This window comes from Sus scrofa, chromosome 13 (assembly GCF_054392235.1).
Source record: "Sus scrofa isolate SSC_HxYL_T2T_F1_AM1 chromosome 13, Sscrofa_HxYL_maternal_Yorkshire_Landrace_v2.0, whole genome shotgun sequence".
Classification (NCBI taxonomy): domain Eukaryota; kingdom Metazoa; phylum Chordata; class Mammalia; order Artiodactyla; family Suidae; genus Sus; species Sus scrofa.
In genome coordinates, this window is record NC_139395.1 from 161,889,220 (window position 1) to 161,908,542 (window position 19,323).

General features: G+C 39.8%; 1 pseudogene across 1 annotated transcript; it reads left to right on the top strand.

Annotated features, from left to right (window-relative positions):
- Positions 1-17,188: 17,188 nt before the first annotated feature.
- LOC100156381 (ubiquitin-conjugating enzyme E2 B pseudogene) lies at positions 17,189-18,029 on the top strand (annotated as a pseudogene). Its single transcript, XR_014824844.1, has one exon. The product of XR_014824844.1 is annotated as a ubiquitin-conjugating enzyme E2 B pseudogene (transcript).
- Positions 18,030-19,323: the final 1,294 nt, after the last annotated feature.

Consider the following 19,323-nt stretch of genomic DNA (forward strand, 5'->3'; position numbering starts at 1 on the left):
GGTGGTGATGGGGAATTGGATTAAGGTGTCCATTAGAGGAAAGCAGATCATCAAAATGTGATGGATAAATACCGGAGAGCATCATGCAGCTGTTAGAAACAGCAGACTAGAAAAAAAAAAAAAAAGAAAGAAATCAAAGAAACAGCAGACTAAAAGTAGATATAACAACCTGTAAAGACCTTAAAAACATGATATTGAGTGAAAAAGAGAGAGAAAGAAACAGGATGGGCTACATAATTCAGTATCAATTATATATTCAATACACAAAAAAAATCACACACATTTCAAAAGTACATTTATCAACACACACACACACACACACACAGCCATTAAACATGTGAGAGCAATGCCTGTGTGGGAGGTTGGGGTATGGTGATGAAAAAAAAAGAAACTTGAACAGACTAATATGGTACTATGTCATGAACTTAAAGGGGGAGGGAGAGAGGAAGCTTTAATAGAAGGGAAGTAATAACATCTCTGCAGAGCATGAAGGACTGAATGACACTTTGTAGAGAAACACTTGTATATGTCTTTAAACAAATCCTGTCTGATATTTTCTCAATAACATGAATAAAGACATAAAGAGAAGAATATTCATCAATGCTCTATGACACAAATCTGGGATAAGTTGTCACTCTTCTGGATAATGAAAATCAAGCATAACATCTGGGAGTAGCCAGAGAAACGGTAGCATCCAAGCTTAGGGCCAGTATCTTCCTCTTGTGGTGATGTGTAAGATAGATACCCTTGTTGGAGAGAAAGAATCTGGGTCGGGATGCCAGGCTTCTAGAGGAAATAGAACTACATCATGGGGTCTATGGGCTATTATTGAATTGGTGTTTGCCTACTGCCATGAGAGTTACTGGGAAAACACCTCCATGAGACCAGAGATGCTCTGATAGCCATAATTTCTTCTTATGAGAAACATAAGGAATTAACATGATATCATCATTAGCTATTTTTCTAAAGCAATGTCATTAATAAGTAGCATTTATTGAACTCCTTTTTTTCTTTCTTTCTTTTTTTTTTTTTTTTTTGTTTTTTTGGATCTGGGGCATGTGGAAGTTCCTGAGCCAAGGATTGAACCTGCACCACAGCAGTAACCCTGGCCATTGCAATGACAATGCTGGATCCTTAACCCACTGCATCACATGAGAAGTCTAGCTTTTATTGAACTCTTATTGTGAGCCTGGTATCATTATACGTTATTGGCACCTATTTATTTCTTTTAATCCTCACAATGACCTTACGAGTAAGTCCTATTATCTTACTTTATAGATGAGGAAACTGAAGGTATACTAATAAACTTGTCCAAGTTCACACAGGAATAGAGAATAGAACCAGAATTTATACCCAAGCTATCTAACTCCAAAATCTATTCTTTGAACTGTTACCCTGTAGATGTCTGAGAGTTGGGCTGCATGTTGCACCAAAGAGAGAGAACATGTAATTTGGAAAATTCTGTATTAAAAGGCCTTTTTGGCTTATAAACTCTGCTCGCTTGATTTTGGTATCTCTGAATTAGACAGGAGAGCAGTGGTTGGGTGGCATTGTGCTACACAAGGCACATGTCATTAGCCATCTGCTTCAGGTCACTAAGGAAGCCAGGCCAGGCCAGGGGCCTAGAGACTTTGGAGAAAGGAAGAAGCCTGCCTTCAGTGGGAGGGCAGAAAGTCATGTGTGTAATTGATGGGGATGGCTTGGCACTAGATTTGTTGTGTACAAAGCGATCCATAGATTAAATGCAATCCTTATCAAATTAGACATGACATTTTCCACAGAATTATAACAAACAATCCAAAATTTTATATGGAATCATAAAAGACCCAGAATTGCCAAAGCAATCCTGAGGAAAAATAACCAAGCAGGAGGCATAACTCTCCCAGACTTCAGGCGATATTACAAAGCTACAGTAATCAAGACAGTGTGGTCCTGATACCAAAACAGACATACAGACCAATGGAACAGAATAGAGAACCCAGAAATGAACACAGACACCTATGGTAAATTAATCTTTGACAAAGGAGGCAAGAATATAAAATGGGAAAAAGTCTTTTCAGCAAGTGGTGCTGGAAAAACTGGACAGCTGCATGTAAATAAATGAAACTGGAACACACTCTCACACCATGCACAAAAATAAACTGAAAATCGCTTAAAGACTTAAATGTAAGACAAGACACCATCAAATTCCTAGAAGAGAACATAGGCAAAACACGCTCTGACATCAACAAATGTTTTCTCAGGTCAGTCTCCCAAGGCAACAGAAATAAAAGCAAAAATAAACCAATGGGCACTGATCAAACTGACAAGCTTTTGTACAGCAAAGGAAAGCATTAAAAAAAAAAAAAAGACAACCTACAAAATGGGAGAAAATGGTTTCAAATTGTGCGACTGACAAAGGCTTAATCTCTAAAATATACAAACAACTTACACAACTCAACAGCACAAAAGCCAACAACCCAATGGAAAAACGGGCAAAAGACCTGAATAGACATTTCTCCAAAGACATACAGATGGCCAACGGGCACATGAAAAAATGCTCAACATCACTGATTATTTCAGAAGTGCAGATCAAAACTACTATAAGGTACCACCTCACACCAGTCAGAATGGCCATCATTAATAAGTCCACAAATAACAAATGCTGGAGGGGGTGTGGAGAAAAGGGAACCCCCCTGCACTGCTGGTGGGAATATAAGCTGGTACAACCACTATGGAAAACAGTATGGAGGTACCTTAGAAATCTATACATAGAACTACCATATGACCCCGCAATACCACTCTTGGGCATATATCCAGACAAAACTTTCCTTGAAAAAGATACATGCACCTGTATTTTCACTACAGCACTATTCATAATAGCCAGGACATGAAAACAACCTACATATCCATCAACAGATGACTGGATTAAGAAGATGTGGTGTGTACACACACACACACACACACACACACACACACACACACACAAAATGGAATACTACTCAGCCATAAAAAGGAACAAAATAATGCCATTTGCAGCAACATGGATGGAACTAGAGACTTTCATATTAAATGAAGTAAGTCAGAAAGAGAAAGATAGACACCATATGATATCATTTATATCTGGAATCTAACACATGGAACAAATGAAACTTTCCACAGAAAAGAAACTCATGGACTTGGAGAACAGACTTGTATTCGCCAAGGGGGAGGGGAAGGGAGTGGGATGGACTGGGAGTCTGTGGTTAATAGATGCAAACTATTGCATTTGGGTTGGATAAGCAATGAGATCCTACCTTATAGCACAGGGGACTATATCCAGTCACTTGTGATGGAAAATGATGGAGGATAATATGAGAAAAAGAACATGTATATATATATATATGCGTGTGTGTGTGTGTATTTATATATAAAAACAGGTCATTTTGCTGCTGTACAGTAGAAATTAATAGAACACTGTAAGTCAACTATAACAAAAATAAAAATCATAAAATAAAATAGATTTGATGGGTAAAAAAAGCCATGTAAAGCCTTATGGCTTTCCTTTCTTAGTGCCCTGAATTTCCATTTTATCATAAAGTATGGTCTTGCCCAGAGAGGGGAGACATCCTTAATTTTGCTTAAATTACTGCTTCTTTAGATCTCAGCTATACCACATTTCTTCACTCAGGAAATTTCAATCCTTCATTGTTCTTCTCTCCACCTGTTTTCCCTTCCCTCCCTACCCCTTTCCTTCTCTCCCTCCTCTTCCCTCCTCTTCTCTTCCCTTTTGTATTTTCTTCAGCTGTATATTAATCTGACATCCCCACTACATTTCAAGTTTGTTGAGGAACGGTATTATTTTTTTTCTCACTTTCTCCATCCATCATTTGCCAATCTAGCAGAGTTATTTTGAATAGAGCATTCCATGATAAATATTTGGTGAGTTAGTATCTGTATACATGTATGTATTTATTAGCTGTGGTTACCAAATTGTTTCTTACTGAAAGAACCTATAGAGCAGCCATTGCCCCTGGTTATCAGCTGGTGGTTTTTGTTTTGTTTTTTTTTTTTTAACTCTACCTGACCTTATTGTCTCTTCCCTGGAAAATGTAATTGAAGAGGTCTGCTGTGTAAGACTGGAAATGAATCCATCCCCACCATGACTTACCCACTGCTCAAAATGTCTTACTTTCTCTTTTCCTCTCTTTCCCCATCCTCTTTCTCTTTCTTCATTTAGTATACTCTTCTAATAGTTTTTCCCCCCAAAGAAATGGAAACTTTTGATAAGATGAATAAAATATAATCATTATTTTTAGTAAGATGTAGCTATTAATAACTTTAATATGATATAGGCCTTTATATGAATTTATTGGATACAGTATTTCTCTTCAACTCAGTCACTTAGGCTGGATTTGATTGATTTTTGTTAGCGCAGAGATGTGATATGGTCATCTTTTACTTAAGGCAGGGGTTGGGTAGGGTGGAGCTAAGTGTGGTTGGGGAGCTTAGCCTTTGCTTCTGAGTTTGGGCTGGTGCCAGTTGGTAGAAACTTGAGAGTTTCTAGTTCTTTTCAGTATGATTACATAGTAAGGAGAAAAATGTCCCAACTAGGCAGCTGAGAAATAATTTCCCTCAAACTGTGTAATAAAAAACTCAAGAAGCATTTCAACTTCATTTGGCTGTCATAAAGCAAGGAAAATTAAGGCATATATAAAGGTTTTTCATGCACCAAAGGGAGCCAACTACAATTTAGGTGATCCTTACAAAAGGTATGCATTCTTTTCTCTATAAGTGGGTGTCAACTAACATGCTTTGCAATTCAAAAATTTTAGTGCTTCAGGTGGGACTCTAGATACTGTCATTTGTTAACCAATTTTGCAACATGTCCTTACACTAAACCAAGATAGTGTTTGAAACTGTTCCTAGTAAATGAATGGCAGCCATCCCCCACCACCTCTCCTTATTTCTGAAGCTCTAATGCTTGTGACATTTACCCAAAGATTCTCCACTTCTCCTTCTTCCAAAACTGTATTTCTCTCTTCCTCCTGGCTATACATATTGCAGGTGCTCATCTTTCTGGAATATAATTGGGGCTGAACATCTTCATGGAATATTCCCATCATTCCAGCTTCATTCCTGCCTTGCATGTACTCAGCTTTCTTACGAGTCATTGCAAAATAATGATTGCAATGCTTTTGTGTTGCCTAATGAATATACCCGTCTAGGAAATATAACATCTAGTACTTTATCGCATTAGGTTTTTATTCTGGGAGACTTATAGAGGGTAGCAAGATATGCTATGAAGAAAATTTGTGATAATGGAATGGTTTTCCCTCCAATACTGTCCAGAATGCTTTACAAATCTGCTGGTTTCTCTGAAGTTTTGGTGTGCTTTCTGGGCTCTATATTCTTCAGGCAGATTCCACATTGCTCATCTGGTTCTTCTCAGATTTCCTCTTCTTCCTGGGCACATGGCTGGATTATATTTTCCAGCCCTCTCCTAGTTAGGTGTGGTCATATGTTAAGTTCTGGCCAACAGAATTTGAGTGAAAGGAATACGGCCACTTACATATTCTCTAAAACCTCTGGAGAGAACCTTGAAGCTACTTGTCTTAACTGGTGGGTGATTTTGCCTCCTCACTCCACTCTAGGAACTTTGGGGAATGTATGGAAACATCTTGGCTGTCACAACTGGGAGAATGCTACTGGCATCCAAGATAGCAAACAAAGCAGGATCCAGCCCAAAATGTCAATAATGCTTAAGTTAGGAAACCCTGCTTTAGGCTCTTCCTTTGTCTTCTACTTAGATGCAGAAGCTCCACAAGAGGATTCAGAGAAACCAAAACCTGGCCAAGCCACCTCATGGAAGGAGACTTGAGCTCTGAATCACTGCACAGTGATCTTCACTGAGCATACAACTGGCCTGTGACTTGAGAAAAGTATAAAGTTTTTGTTCATTTGTTTTGTTTTTACCACGTTAAGTCATTGAGATTTGACAGTTGTTTGTAAAACCATTTAAAAAACTTTGACTATTATTAGCTCGAATTTTGGACAAATGTCTTAATTTCCCAATCTATTAAATTAAAAAAAAAAAGCACCTACCTCATTGGGCTTTTCGTGGACTGAACGACTTTGTATTTGAAAGCACTTGGCACTTACCTAATTGATTTAACTGTTATATCCATGAAAATCTATTTGTTCCTATGACCCATTCCTACAAAGAACTACTCAACTGATAATGCCTTGTGATGCTGAGCTTCTCAAAGAACTGTTTATGTAATGGGCTCATTCAGCATTTTAGCCCAAGTGAGAGACAAAAGGTAGAGCTTTCTCTAGGTTTAAGCCCTCTGCAGATCACACCATCCAAGAGAAATTTCTGCAGTGATAGCAATGTTCTATGTGCCATTGAGCATAGTAGCCATGAGGTACACGTAGCTGTTAGAGACTTAAAATATGATTAGTATGACTGAGAAACTAAATTTTAGATTTGACTTGATTTTAATTAATTTAAATGAAGGCATTGAGAAGACCTTGTTATAGGCATTTCACATCTAGGCCGCCTGGCTCATCAGGCAGCGTAAAGCACCCCCATTTTTCTCTCCACATGTGAGACCTTGCTGACTTCCCAGCTTACCGTTGAGAACACTATGGAAGACTATGGCTATGTGCCTCAAGGACAACTAGTAGTGTGTGCAGATTTCCAAAGCAGATGTAGGCTCTAAATAGATTTTGAAAGAAATCCAATAAGTCCCATTCAACCAGGGAAATCCAGGCTAGGTAGGCAGGGCTCAGCTGCCTGGTTCCATAGAGAATGTAGTGGGCAGAGATTGGCCCCTGAGAAAAGAAAGTACATTGACAAAGTTGGATCTGCTTTATATCGGGTCCAATATTTCTATTGCTCTTATGCTTCCTCTACCATCCTGAGCCTCAGCACCCATGATCCCATGTAGGTGTGTTAGCTGCACCAACTAATGGCATCAATTTTTTTTTCTTTGAAAATTAAGTTCTCTATGACAGAAGATTTATCCCAATCTTAACCTTTTCTTCACTGGCAACTCTTCTCAAGGATTCTGAAGTCAAAACCTCCACTCACCTAAGGAACTGCAGTGGGGACAGAAAGCTTCATTTGTACCAAGGAAAACCATTTTGACTTCTCATATTGGGCTATTTAGACCCTCATTGAGTCTCCAAATCACCTAGGAACTTTTAAAAAACTATAGATGCCCAGGCTCCACCCCAAGTTTGGGGCCCCCTGATCTAACAGGCAGCCAAATTTGAGACTGCTGCTATAGACCCTTGTTTATAAATATACACAGACAACTTAGAATTGCTCAGCATTTGAAAAAATCAGGAGCATGGGGACATCAAAAACAGGTGGCCCAAATACTGGTGAAATAGATAATTTTAGGAAAAGATAATATTTTAAAAAGTATATGTTCAATATCATTTAAGAATTTTGAGAGGCTGTCACATCTATAAAATAAGAAGGTTACTATGAAGAAGATAAAAACATTTGCATATAGCATCCAGGACGCTTTTAAATTTTTTCTTCCCCTAGGTAAACACCCCCACCTCCTCTATCCCAGGATTTTTCAACCTTATCTCTGATGTTTTAGGTCACATAATTCTGTGCATTGTAAGATTTTTAAAGTATCTCTGATCTCTACCCACTAGATGGCAATAGGATGGCCCTCTCCCAGAGTCTCTAAACATTGTCAAATATTGCTTGTGGGGGGAGGTAGTGGGGCAGAGAGATTGCTTCCCAGATTGACAACTACTGTTCTATTCCAAGAGAAGGACCATGAGAGAGAAATCCAAAGTCCAATTACTCATTTCACCAGGAAACCTTCCTTTCGTTGAGCTTGCCAACCAAAATCTTAGTTTGTTTTTTTAAGTAGTGCTCCCAGATTATGTAGTTTTAAGATAGACATACTCCTTCTAATAGTGAATGAACATTTAGTGGTTGTCAGGAACTGGCAAGAAAGATAGGGTGTAAGTAATGCTTACTACAAGGGCAGAAAAGAGAGTAGCTACAGAATTAGAGAGCCACAGATCAGAAGCAGAAAAACCACTAATGCAGTAACAACAAAAGTCGAACAATGGGTGTGAAAAAAAAGCCAAGGGATTTTTTCCTCTGGCATCTATGTTGTGGTCTTCTCTTAATGCTGCTGTCTTAGCAAGACCTCCATGGATCAGAGAACTCACACTGAATAAGGAATCAGTACCAAAGAAATCCTTTGAAGCATGTTGAATTGCCACTGCCAAAGAGTAAACTGCTTGCCTACTGTGGGCAGGAACCCACAAAGCTTTGCATGCATGTGTGTGCGAAGCAGATGCTGACTCTTTGTGGGTTTCAAAGCTGCCGGGAACAAATTCTTTCATCCTTTTGTTCTAGGCCACTTGCCAACACCAACAAGCAATACTATTTCTTCAAAAAATATACCTATTTCAGGTTGGCCTTTTAATCTTCAGCCACCATCAGCAGGATTGAAAAACATACTTCCACATGGTACTTCCTTCTCCACCTCAGAGCTGAAGGCTTTGAAACCCAAAGCTAGAAATGTCCCCTTTGATGGAAAATCCCCAGTAAGAAGAGGTCAGGACAGAGTGCATCAAAAAATGTTGACTAGAGTAAAGGAAATTTTAGACTCAGGACTAAAAGGTGACAAATTAGCCATCAACACCCTGCCTGCCCCACATGTCTGGGTGGAGAACATTTGCCTTATTTACCTGAAACCAAAACCTAATCTGTTTAATTTGCAATATGTTTTCACAGAAACAAGGGGAAAACACTCTGGATTTTACTGGTGCTCATAATGCAGATTGCACCCTCAAGTCCAAAAATATCAGGAAACAGAGCTTCCCAGCCCTCTTTGTTTCCATAGTGCCTATGAAGGAAGATGACCCTGGAGGTAGAGGGAGGAGGAAACCAGGGGGAAAGAGCATGGAGGGCAAGAAATGCATAAGCATACATGTCTTTTTACTGAGCATGATTTTTTACATCCTACCTGGATGAGTCACAAGACAATTCCTGGCAAATCATAAGAGAAGTTGTTATGTTTCAACTTCAGTAGGTTGAGCTTGCCAGAATTACTGGCATATCCAGACCTCAGAAAAGAAGCACACAGAGTTCACATGCCCCAGACTTGGCCCTCACCTCAGTCTCAAGCCCATTCTGGTTTCTAGTTGTGACCTTCCCAGACAACTGGCTACTCTTCGCTCCCATTTTTCCAGCTGGGCTTTTACTTTAAGCATTGGTCTTGATCTGCCCTATTACCGCATCCACTTTCACCTACATAACACTCTTGCCTCTGGCTCTAGCAGTTCTCTTGCAATGGAAGAGGCAGGGGTCAAGAGCAGATGAAGCAAGGGAAGATTCATCATTTTATTCATTCGACAAATATTTATTACCTATTCCACGACAAAAGCTAGGACATCAGTGTTTCATGAGGTAGTCACCAGCTGAGCTTTAAGAAACATACACTTATATGCAGTTGTGCTCCACTCAATACCACATGCAAGTGACATCTACTGAGCCCTTACTTCACGCCAAGCATTGTGCAAAAAGCCTTCATCCTACGAAATACCCACTGTAGCCCTATAAGGTTGTCGGTTGTATTTTGAAAGTTGAAATTCAAAAGATTGAGAAACTTCTCACAGAGCCAATAATGGGTAAAGCCAGGATTTTATCCAGGCTCACTCCTGCCCCAGCGCTCTTCATTTCTGTGCTGCATCCTGCCAGTTTGGAATCACAGATCCTTGCATATTGCCACACTTAAGTGTTTGTAAAAGTGGACTGTTTGTTCAGAGAAGTGCCTCAGGGTTAGCCTTGTGAGTGAAGAGAAGGTGGTGACATAGGTGATGATAATATGATGGATTACACATGGCCTGAAATTCTGCTTTGGGATTTATGATGGGAGGTGACTAGTCTCTTTTTCAGTTCTTTTTCAGAGAGAACATAACTCCAAAGTATGGATGGAAGTTCACATTCAGGCCTGAACATCTTAGTAAGATTTGATTTCACCTGTCTTTTCTTCCCCTCTAGAGATAATGAGCATCCTAAGAGAAGGGGATTTACATGTGTTTAAAAAGCTTTGAGGGCCATGAGTCTTCTATTGCTGACTGGTTCTAGGACTGCTAGATGGGTGTTTTTGCTTGAAATCAGCTAGACTCTTGTGGGACCTAATGTTTGGCAAGGTATTTATCTCAGATCATAGCAGATCCCCTGGACATTACTCAGCATTTCTGGGAAACTCGCCACCCATCTGAGTTTGCAATAATCTTCTTGTTTGGCTGAATTGCAAGCCCAAACACCTCCACCCTCCTTGGTCCAATATGTTTTTCTTAGCATGGTGGAATCACTCCCTGCTGATGTCACACAGAGGGTATGAAGGATTGCAATTAGAGCCATGCAAGCTCTACTAGGGACTATGATAGGAAACCTGCTTTCTCCCCATGTTGAGAAGTCTCTACTGTCAAGGGAAAGGCACATCCCAGTAAAGCAAAGACCTTTTGGCAACTGGTTTCAAACACACAGCCATTTTATTGCCCAGGTCTGCAAAAACAAGCCTGGTCTCTTCTGGGACGGTGCCCTTGTAATTCTGCTATTGTCTAAACTCCAGGGCCCTGGGAGTTCTGTTTGATTTGTGTCTCTTTACCAACACAGTGGCTGTCACAACTCTGTCTGGTTGGCAGGACAAAGCCCATGTCCACTGGAAAATGGAATAGTTTCACTGTTTGAGCCAGTGAAGCTCCATAAGGGAAGGGAAATGTTATGCCAGACATAGAAGTTGCTTTCTCTCCTAAGCCAACCCAAATGTAGACGAGGAAAGGCACCGTAGTGAGAGAAGCCATTTTTTTTGAAACTGAGAACCATCTGCTTTTTTTCATCCATTAAGAAGCAGGTGGCAGGAGCTCCCTGGTGGCCTAGTGGTTAAGGGTTCAGCATTGCCACTGCTATGACTTAGGGCTTGGGTTCAATCTCTGGTCTGAGAACTTCTGCATGCTGCGGGCTTGACCAAAAAAAAAAAAAAAATAATAAAAGAGAAGAAGAATCAGGTGGCAGAAAGAATCTGATGAAGGATGAAGTCCAGGTGCTAAAACGATTAAGAATTCTCACAGCAGGTCAATAAAGTGGGTATTATTTCTATTCCTATTTTTAAAAATGAGGCAACTAAAACCCAGAGAGGTTCAGTAACTTTCCCAGGTTTTCACAGTTAGCAAGGGCAGAATAAGGAGTTGAATTCAGGCAGTCTAGCTCCAGAGGCTGAAGATACCCCAAACACTTTCATCAGAAGAAAAGGGAGAATTTAAAGGCAGGTAAAGTAGCATTGGTTTTTCTTTCCTTTGATCCAAGTGGCCATGCTTTATATTTCAGTGATAAGAACAAAGCCACAATGTCCCAACCAGCATTAATATTCTGTGGCTCTGGAGTCCAGTTCTCACTCCCTTTATTACTATGCTTTCCCTGACCTGGCAGGATACTCCATGTGCCAGGAGGAATCTGTGGGCTGATTATGTTTGAATGCTCCTGGGGAATGTGGCAGATGTCCACTTGTAAGAAAAGTCATCACAGAGTGGAGCCCTTCATTGGGGTTTCTAGGTGGGTTGGATCAAGTCACTTTTCTTTCAGATCTGTTACAGGAACCCACACATGGACTCTGGTTAGACAGTATGTCATTTTCCAGAACTCAGCACGTGATTGCCAACTTTCTATTCAAAGGTGACATTGTGTAAAACACCAGATGTTCTTTGGTGTCTGACTAAAGTTAAGTATAAAAACGGCCACGGATCCATAAAAATAGAACCATAATCTTCCCAGGAAAGTTTTCTGTCTTTAAGATCACTAAGTAATAACTAAGTTGACCAATTCAACAGGATGCTAGTGTTGCAAAGTGAAGATAATCAACTGTAATGGAAAGAGATGCTAGCTAGCTGAGCTCATCCAGGTTACCAAATAAATCTTTGTCATTAATTTGTTTTATTTTGTATTTCACGTTGTGACTCTATTTTTTCCTACTGACTATTCCAGTAGTTTCAGTTTTATATTCATTACTCAATATTTTACATCATACATTTATGGTGATTGCTTCCCGTTCTAGGATCTCTTAAGTCTGAGAGCTTGGACAAATGTTAGGACCACCTGGGCAATAGCCATATTTTATGAATGAAAAGACTGAGACCCAATCAGGTTAAGGGACTTCTCAAGATTGTGTATTGAGGAGTTCCTGTCATGGCTCAGGGGTTAATGAACCTGACTAGGATCCATGAGGACGTGGATTTGATCCCTGGCCTTGCTCACTGGGTTAATGATCTGGCGTTGCCATGAGCTGTGGTGTAGGGAGCAGACACAGCTCAGATCTGGCATTGCTGTGGCCAGCAGCGACCCCTAGCCTGGGAACCTTCATATGCCATGGGTGAAGCCCTAAAAACAAACAAACAAAAAAATTGTGTAATGAATAGGAGACGATGCCTCACAGCTCTCATGGTTGCTACAGCCAGCTTCCTCCAGTTAAAACTGGTGACAGGGCAGAGACAGAAGAGGACAGGAGGTATTCAACACTGCCTTTCTCCCTTTTTCAACCCCTTCTGGTAGGTTTTCTTGCTACAAGAACCCTGGGAGCCATACTGATGACTTTGGAAGCAGATATGAGACAGGGTGGTATAAGGGTCTATTAATTGCAGAGTGATTGCCTCCAGATGCTATGTGCTCCTTGTGGTTTTCAATCCCTAACTTCAGGTCTTTTTTTTTTTTTTTTTTTTTTTTTTTAATTTTTGTTGTTGTTGTTGTTGTTGCTATTTCTTGGGCCGCTCCCGCGGCATATGGAGGTTCCCAGGCTAGGGGTCGAATCGTAGCTGTAGCCACCGGCCTTACGCCAGAGCCACAGCAACGCGGGATCCGAGCCGCGTCTGCAACCTACACCACAGCTCACGGCAACGCCGGATCATTAACCCACTGAGCAAGGGCAGGGACCGAACCCGCAACCTCATGGTTCCTAGTCGGATTCGTTAACCACTGCGCCACGACGGGAACTCCTTCAGGTCATTTTTTACCTCATGCTTTTAGCCATCGGAAAACCTTCACTTTTTCCTTCTTAAGGACGGGCGATAGTTTGGGGTCTTAAAATTAAAAAACCTTCACAGGGAGTTCCCACTGTGGCCCAGTGGCTTAAGAATTGAGCAAAGTGAGTTAAAGGATCTGGCATTGTCACAGCTGTGGCATAGGTCACAGCTGCAGCTCAGACCCAATCCCTAGCCCGGGAACTTCCATATGCCATGGGTGAAGCCATAAAAAATAATAATAAAGCTTTCACATTCTCAGTCACATGCAGAATAAATTTTTATTTTTTCTTCACCATTTTTGTTAAGAACAGCTTATTCACTCAGAAGCAATTAAGGGGTCTAAATGGTGTCTATAATTCCTTATGTTCTATTATTATCTTGTCCTATGTAGAATATAGCATATATATATATATGTGTGTGTGTTTCTGAATCTAAACATCTTGAAAGGAATGGAGTGAATTTTATTTTTATGTTTCAGAGTTTGAACTAGAATTAGATTGAATTAAATACTTACTGCAAAAGTTGAATTGAACATCATACAGCCGTCCATATGTGGATGTAGAGATTTCTGCTTCCTTGAAATCCTGTTCCTCTTTTTACAACTCTTTCTTATGCACAGCATAGATATTATTTCTTATGCATAACTAAATATCAAGTTCCCTAACTTGATACTTAATATGAAGTTAAATTTTTTAAGGAAAGAACTTACGTTCTTGGCTCACTGAATCAGGAAATACTATGGATCAAACATATTCACAACTAAGACATCCTCCTTTGCTTGGTGGGAGCTGCTGAAGGAACATAACAAAAGAAAAATTACATCTTTTTATTTGTGGTAAATATCTCAAGATCTTTACTAGCTGGGTTTAATTTTTCTGTTTCTAAATGGTGAAAACAATACCTCTAAGATTTTTTTTGATCTCATCATGATCGTGTAGCATGATGCCAAAGGAGGAACCTGCAAGCTATTCTAGGTACCAGTGTCCTATTGATCTAGTTCACTTCCCTTCTATTTGCAGAACTCAATCTGATCTCAACTTCACCAGCCTAGCAATTTTTCCTCAGATAAATAACCTCAAAGTGGACTCTGAATCATTCTTGCCTCAGAATCCTTGACTATTCTATCAACTGCTGTATCTAAGGACTTTGGAGAAGGTAAAAATGCCCTGAAACAGACTAATGAGTTGGCAGAAGCCAAGAGATATGGCCTGTTATGAAAGGGGATTTCATCGAAGATTCTAAGGGAAGGGAATGTTTTATTGTTTTAATTCAACACATTCCATGAGGGAGGTGTTGGCTGGATGCCAGAAGAGGAAATGAACCCTGTAATTTAAAAAACCCAGCAGTTCCCATTGTGGCTCAGCAGTAATGTACCCAACTAGTATCCATGAGTATATGCGTTCAATCCCTGGCCTCAATCACTGGGTTAAGGATCTGGCATTGCCGTGAGCTGTGGTGTAGGTCACAGATGCTCTTGGGATCCTGCATTGCAGTGGCTGTGGCACAGGAATGCAGCTGTAGCTCCAATTTGACCCCTAGCCTGGGAAACAGCTGTAGCTCCAATTTGACTCCTAGCCTGGGAAATTCCATATGCTAAAGACCTAAAAAGAAAAAATTAAAAAAAAAAAAATCCCACTGTCAGAAATCCAAGCACATCTATTCTAAGGTTCACTTGAATTTTGTAAAACGGCTCGTACAAAGTAAGCTGGTAAGTTTCAAATTACACTCATATCACCAACTTCACCAACATGATTGAAATCAGATGCCTTCAAGCTCCACCAACCAGAGAAATAGGGGCATTCCTAACTTTATCCCAACCAAATGCTTTGTGATCTGACCCAGAAAGAAACCCATACAGGAAAGCTGAGCCCAGCCATCACTGGCAGCATGCTGCCTGCAAAAGCCCACTTAGCTTCTAAGAAACCCCAAACAGCCAAGAGTAAAACTTGGCAAAGTTCAAAGGTTATCTCACAATTTTCACTTAGACTGGCCTTGGAGGGTATATGTAGATCAATAAATTTTAAATGACTGAAGTCATGTGAAATATATTTTCAGACCACAGTGGAATAAAATTAGAAATCAATAATAGTAAGAAAATTGGGAAATTCATAAATATGTGAAAATTAAACAATACACTCCTAAATAACCAATGACTCAAAAGCTACCCAAAACTGGGAGTTCCCGTCGTGGCGCAGTGGTTAACGAATCCGACTAGGAACCATGAGGTTGCGGGTTTGGTCCCTGCCCTTGCTCAGTGGGTTAACGATCCGGCGTTGCCGTGAGCTGTGGTGTAGGTTGCAGATGCGGCTCGGATCCTGCGTTGCTGTGGCTCTGGCGTAGGCTGGTGGCTACAGCTCCGATTAGACCCCTAGCCTGGGAACCTCCATATGCCGCGGAAGTGGCCCAAAGAAATAGCAAAAAAAAAAAAGACAAAAAAAAAAAAAAAAAAAAAAAAAAAAAAAGCTACCAAAACTGACTCAAGAAGAAAGAGAAAATAGGAACAGATCTATAACAAGAGATTGGGTCAGTAATTAAAAACCTCTCAACAAAGAATAACTCTGGACCAGATGAGTTCACTGGTGAATTCTACCAAACAGTAAAAGAAAAATTAAGACCAAACTTCTCAAACCCTTCCAAAAAAATTGGAAGAGGAGGAAATACTTCTCAGCTCATTCTCTGAGACCAGCATCATCCTGACACCAAAACCAGACAGACTATAAAAAATAAAACTATAGAACAATATCCCCCCATGAATATAGACCAAAAACTTCTAAATAAAATTTTAGTAATATGAATCCAAAAATACAGAAAAGGGATAATATAATATAAGGAAGTTGTGATTATCCCATGAATGTAGTGCAAAAATTAAATCAATGTAGCAGTTCCTGTCATGGGGCAGTGGAAACGAATCTGACTGGGAACCATGAGGTTGCAGGTTCCACCCCTGGCCTCACTCAGTGGGTTGGGGATCCGGCATTGTGGTGTGCTGTGGTGTAGGTCACAGAGGCAGCTCGGATCTGGCGTTGCTATGGCTCTGGCATTGCTGTGGCTCTGGTGTAGGACGGCAGCAACAGCTCCGATTAGACCCCCTAGCCTGGGAACCTCCATATGCCTCAGGTGCAGCCCTAAAAAAGACAAAAGACAAAAAAAAAAAAAAGACAAAAGACAAAAAATAATATCAATGTAATTAACCATATTAATAAACTAAAAAAGGAAAACAAACCATGCTATAATAATTGGACAACTTTATTCAAAACAAAAGTTTGATCTGTCTCTCATACCATATAAAAAACTAACTCAAGATGGATCATAGACCTAAATGTAAAATCAAAACTTTAAAACTATATAAAACATAGAATAAAATCTTGTACCTTAGTTTCGCCAAAATTTTTCTCTATCTAAAAGCAAAAACACTCTCTGTAAAATTTTTTTAAAAAGATAAATTGGAAGTTAATGAAAAATTTAAAATGTCTTCTCTCTGAAAAACACTGTTAAGAGAATGAAAAGTCAAGCCACAGACTGGATGAAATATTTACAAAACATATATCTGAAAAAGAACTTGTATCTAGAATATATAAATAATTCTCATAAATCAATACTATGAAAGCCAACTGCCCAATTTCAAAAAATGGACAAAGTACTTGAAAAGGGATTTTACTTCATCAAAGAAGATAGATGACAAGTAAGTAAATGACAAGATTTTCAGCATTTTTAGTCATTAGGGAAATGCAAATAGAATCAAAATGAGCTAACACTACACTCCTACAAGAATGACTAAACTGAAAAAGACTAATCATATACAGTGTTGAGGATGTGGAGAAACTGCTAGTGGGAATGTAAAAATGACACAACCCCACCTTGGAAAACAGTTTAGCAGTTTCTCAAAAAGTTAAAAATACATTTACTCTATGATCTAGACATTTCTTCTCATAGGTATTTACGTAAGAGAAACAAAAATATGTCCACACAAAGACTTGTATACACATACTCACAGCAGCTATTTTTGTAGCAGCCCAAACCTAGAAGCAACCCAATTACCTATCCACCAGTGAATGGATAAATTATGGTGTACCTATACAACAGAATACAACTTAGAAATAAAAAGGGGGCGGCGGTGACCCACAGTGATTCGGCCGCCGCGCCGGGGGGTGGGGGGTTTGTGCGGGACTCTTTTCTTTCGGACTGACCGCGGGGCAGCTGGGGAGCATGTCGACCCCGGCCCGGAGGAGACTTATGCGAGATTTCAAGCGATTGCAAGAGGACCCACCTGTGGGTGTCAGTGACGCACCATCTGAAAACAACATCATGCAGTGGAATGCAGTTATATTTGGACCAGAAGGGACACCCTTTGAAGATGGTACTTTTAAACTAGTAATAGAATTTTCTGAAGAATATCCAAATAAACCGCCAACTGTTAGGTTTTTATCCAAAATGTTTCATCCAAATGTGTATGCTGATGGTAGCATATGTTTAGATATCCTTCAGAATCGATGGAGTCCAACTTATGATGTATCTTCTATCCTAACATCAATTCAGTCTCTGTTGGATGAACCAAATCCAAACAGTCCAGCCAATAGCCAGGCAGCACAGCTTTATCATGAAAACAAACGAGAATATGAGAAGAGAGTTTTGGCCATTGTTGAACAAAGCTGGAATGATTCATAATAGACAACTGGTCTGTTAATCTTTTTCATCATTGTTGTGTATAATTTACCTCTCAGTAGAAAGGCTAACAAATTTTAAGTGCCACAGGTTTTAAGGATTCTGCAGAGAAAAAAAAAAAAAAAAGTCCTTCAGTTTAGAACCTACAAAAGCTCGTGTATCTTGATTAATGTACTTTTTATTGCATGGTGTGAACTAAGTTATTGCTTACATAAATTTGTAATATATCCTGTTTGTATTTTTTTCCAAGTGTATAATGTTGGTGTGGAGTTTTCATGACAGAATATACACATTTTGTAAATCTGTACTTTTTTCAAAAAAAAAAAAAAAGAAAGAAAGAAAAAGGAATAAATTGTTGATACATGCAGCAACATGGAAGGGTATTAAGTGAGTGAAAGAAGACTAAAAACTGGCAATACTGTATGATTCTCTTTATAATACAAAATTCTAGAAAATGCAAATGAATCTGTAGTGATAGGACACAAATCAGTCGTGTGCTGGTAACAGGGAGTCAGAAGGGAGTATGGAGAGGACTACTCACAAATGAACCTATCTACAAAACAGAAACAGACTCAGAGAACAGACTTGTGGTTGCCAGCGGGGAGGGAGGAAGGAGTGGGATGGACTGGGAGTTTGGGGTTGATAGATGTGAATGAACTATTCCTTTTAGAATGGATGAACAGTTAGGACCTACTGTACAGCACAGGGAGCTATATCCAATCTTTTGGGATAGACCCTGATGGAAGATAATATGAGAAAGGGAGTGTGTATATACATATACACACACACATTCCCTTTTTATGTATACCCAAAGTGACAGGGTCACTTTGCTGTACAGCAGCAATTGGTACAACACTGTAAATCAACTATACTTTAATTTAAAAATAATAAATATTAAAAAAAAAGAAAGAGGGACTAGTAAGAATCACAAGGAAGCATTTTGGGGTGATCACTCTCTTGATGTTGATGGTTTCATGGATATATATATAACCTCAAATATATATAATCGCAAATAAATATAAAACCTAGACCAGGGCTTTTAGCCTCCTCACAAGCCCATCAAAACCATTTCTGCTTTAGGAAAAGCTCACATCCCCTGCTGAGAAGGTAAAGTTGTCTCCATATCCTAATAAGAACCTGATTCCTAAGGGTGAATCTCTGAGCAGCTCTTGGGACCACATAAGAAAGAAATGCTTGGAGAACAGGCAGGGAACTTCTTCCCAGATAGAACCTTAGCCCTTGGGTACTGAAGCAAAGACCAAAGCTCAGTGCACCCCTCAGGAATCCTGCTGAGATTTTCTCAGACTGAGAGTCCAGTGCATCAGTTTGTATGGTTCTGTTTGGAGGAGATAAAAAGGCTTGACACCTCTCTCACCACAAGCTCTATACAGCTGCCTCACTTGGGCCTGAAAAACATATTTTCAAATATGAAGGCAGCATTTGCAGAGGGGGGATTTATAATTCAGGATCTCAGAAGTTCCTGTCATGACTCAGCGATAAGGCACCCAACTAGTATTCATGAGAATGCAGGTTCAATCCCTGTCCTCACTCAGTGGGTTAAGGATCTGGGGTTGCTGTGAGCTGTGATGTAGGTCCCAAAAGTGTCTGGGGTCCTGCGTTGCTATGGCTGTGGTATAG